General features: G+C 33.1%; 1 protein-coding gene and 1 pseudogene across 4 annotated transcripts in view; one reads left to right on the top strand and one right to left on the bottom strand.

Annotated features, from left to right (window-relative positions):
- The window catches only part of KIAA0513 (KIAA0513 ortholog), a 122,226-nt gene that overhangs the window by 80,703 nt on the left and 38,319 nt on the right, over positions 1 to 3,204 (top strand). The window lies entirely within an intron of this gene.
- Positions 1,137 to 1,255, bottom strand: LOC111745824 (annotated as a pseudogene).

The following is a 3,204-nucleotide window of genomic DNA, read 5'->3' as shown; positions in this document are numbered from 1 at the left end:
TTTCCCTCTCTGTGTGTGTCTCTTTATCAGTCACTGTCTCTCTCTGTCTCTTTGTCACACTATCTCTTTCTCTAATGGCTAATGAGGTTGAACATCTTTTTAGGTACTTAACTGTTCATATCATCTTTGGTGGTGTGTCTGTTCTTTTTCCAGTTGTTAACTTGGCTTTTTTATTATTGTTATGTTTTGAGAGTTCTTTCTGTATTCTGGATACAAATCCATTGTTGGATATGTGATTTTCAGATGTTCTCTCCCAGTCTATAACTTGTCATTTTATTCTCTTAACAATGTTTTTCAAAGCAAAAGGTTTTAGTTTTATTAAGTCCAGTATATCAACTTTTTCTTTTATAGGTAGTGCTTTTGTCTATTTGTTTATCTGCCTGCAGATGTCCAATTGTTTCAACACCATTTGTTATTGAAATGACTCATTGCTCCATTGAATTGCTTTTGGATATTTGTCAAAAATCAGTTGGCTATACTTGTGTAGGGCTATTTCTGGACTCTGTGTGTTTATCACCCACCAATATCATACTATCTTGATTACCATAGCTAATATAGTAAGTCTTAAGATCAGAAAATATGACTTCCCCCAACTCTGTTCTTCACTTTCAAATTTGTTTTAGCTGTTCTAGTTTCTTTGTCTTTCCATATAAATTTTAGGATACATTTGTTTATATCTATTAAAACATTCTTCTAGGATAGGAATTGCATAAAATCTGTAGATCAGTTTGGAGAGAATTGACGTCTTTATTGTGTTAAGTCTTCTAATCTTCAGACACAGCGGTATGTAACTCGTTTATTAAGTTTTTTTTTGTTTGTTTCTTTCATAAATGTTTTGGAGTCTTCAGCATATAAATACTATGCATATTTTGTTAGATTTATAGCTACATATTCACTTTTTCAAGTTATTGTAAATGGCATTTAGTTTTTAACTTTAGTTTACAAATGTTCATTGCTAGTATATGGAAATATGATTGAATTTCGTGTTAACCTTGTATCTTGCAACCTTGCTAAAGTCATCTATTAGTTCTAGGGATTTTTAAAAGAAGGTTCCTTGGGAGTTTGCTATGACAATAAAATCCTGTGACTAAAAACAGGTTTATTTTCTTCTTTCTAATATACATATATATTTTTAACGCCTATAGCACCTGGTCTTCGTAGGTGGTCTCCCATCCAAATACTAACCAGGCCCAGCCCTGCTTAGCTTCTGAGCTCAGAGGAGATTGGGCACGTTCAGGGTGGCATGGCCGTAGACCCCCTTCTAATATTTTTTCCCGATGCTTTTAGTATCTTTCTCTTGCCTTATTGCACTAAATAAGACTTCCAATACTATGTTAAATAGGAGTGGGGAGAGAGGATATCCTTGCCCTCTCCCCAATCTTACAGGGAAAGTATTCAGTCTTTCATCATTAAGTATGATGTTAGATACAGAGTTTTTGTAGATGCTCTTTATCAGACAGAGGAAGTTCCCTTCTATTCCTAGTTTGCTATGCACTTTCATCCTTAATGGGACTTCAGTTTTGTCACATGCTTTTTTGTTGTTGTTGCATCAATTGATTTGATCATGTTTTTTCTTCTTTAGACTGTCGGTACAGTAGGTGACATTGTTTGATTTTTGCTGTACACTCCCAGGATAAACTCCATGTGTTCATGGTATATTATTCTTCTGTGTTACTGTATTTTATTTTCTAATATTTAAGATTTTTTGCACCTACGTTCATGAAGGATATTGGCTTGTCATTTTCTTGTACTGTCTTTGATTTGGCAGAGAGTAATACTGGCCTCATAAAATGAATTAGAAAATGTTATATCCTATGAAATTTTCAAGAGGAAATTTGTAGGATTGGTATTATTTCTTCTTTAAAGGTTTGGTAGAATTTGCCAACGAATCCATCTAGGCCTGTAGATTTCCTTTTTAGAAGGTTTTAAACTATGAAGTTAATTTATTTAATAGTTATTATTTAGGTTATCCATTTCATATTGGATGAGGTTAGGTAGTTTGTGATTTTCAAAGAATTGGTCGGTTTTATTTAACTTGTCGGCTTTGTGTGTATAGAGTCGTCTATAGTTTGTCCTTATCATCCTTTTAATGTCTAGAGGATCTCTAGTGATATCCCCCTCTTTATTCCTTATATTGATTTTTGTGTCGTCTCTCTTTTTTTATTGATCTGTCTTGCTAGAGGTTTATCAAGTTTGATAGTCTTCTTGAAGAACGTTTTTGGTTTTATCAGTTTTCCTTATTGTATCTCTTTTTCAATCTCATTGATTTCTGCTGTGTATTATTTCGTTCCTTCTCGTTTTGGGTTATTTTGCTCTTTTTTTTTTGTTTTTTAGGTTGGAGGTTTAATTTTTTATTTTAGGCCTTTTTTTATTAAATATAAGCATTTCATGCTGTCTGCATCTCTCTAGGCACTGGTTTAGTAGCATCTCACAAGATTTAGTATGTCGTATTTTTAGTTTCATTCAGTTCAGTGTATTTTCTAATTTTCCTTGAGACTTCCTTTTTGACCAATAGGTTATTAAAAAGTATTGGTTAGCGTTGTGTAAAAGAACAGCCCAAACCATCATGGCTTTCCCATACCATCGTCATGAACAGAAGCAGCAGTAGGAAGCAATGATTTTGACTTTCTACACAGTGTGTAACACCAAGAACCACGGCACCACTCCGATGTGACAGAATGTCTTCTGTGAGTATGTGAAAGGCAAGAGCAGTGACTATTGTTAATTTCCAAATGTTTGGAGATTTTCCAGATATGCTTCTGTTATCGATTTCTAGTCTAATTCCATTAAGGTCATAGAAGATACTTCTTTTTATTTCAATTGTTCTAAATTTTCAAAGATTTGTTTGACAAGCCATGATATGGACTGTCTTGGTGAATATTCCACATGCACTTGAAAAGAATATTCTTTGTTTTCTGTTTATTCACTCAATTTTTCTTTCCTCTGTGTCCCTTTTCCTGTATTCTTCGGGATTATTTAAATATGTTTTAGCATTCCATTTTAATTGATCTGTTGAGTTTTTACTTTATGTACAGTTTATTTTGTTTTTGTTTTTAATGTTTGCTCTAGGAATTACAGTATATACCCTTAACTTTTTACAGTTTACTTAGAGTCAGTATTTTGCTACAACTAGTGGAAAGTAGAAACCTTATCACAATATGGGTCCTTTTATTCTCTCTTCTTTTTGTTGTAGTTTTCGTATGT

This window comes from Pteropus vampyrus, unplaced genomic scaffold (assembly GCF_000151845.1).
Source record: "Pteropus vampyrus isolate Shadow unplaced genomic scaffold, Pvam_2.0 Scaffold166, whole genome shotgun sequence".
NCBI lineage: Eukaryota > Metazoa > Chordata > Mammalia > Chiroptera > Pteropodidae > Pteropus > Pteropus vampyrus.
This window is presented reverse-complemented; position numbering and strand designations above follow the sequence as displayed.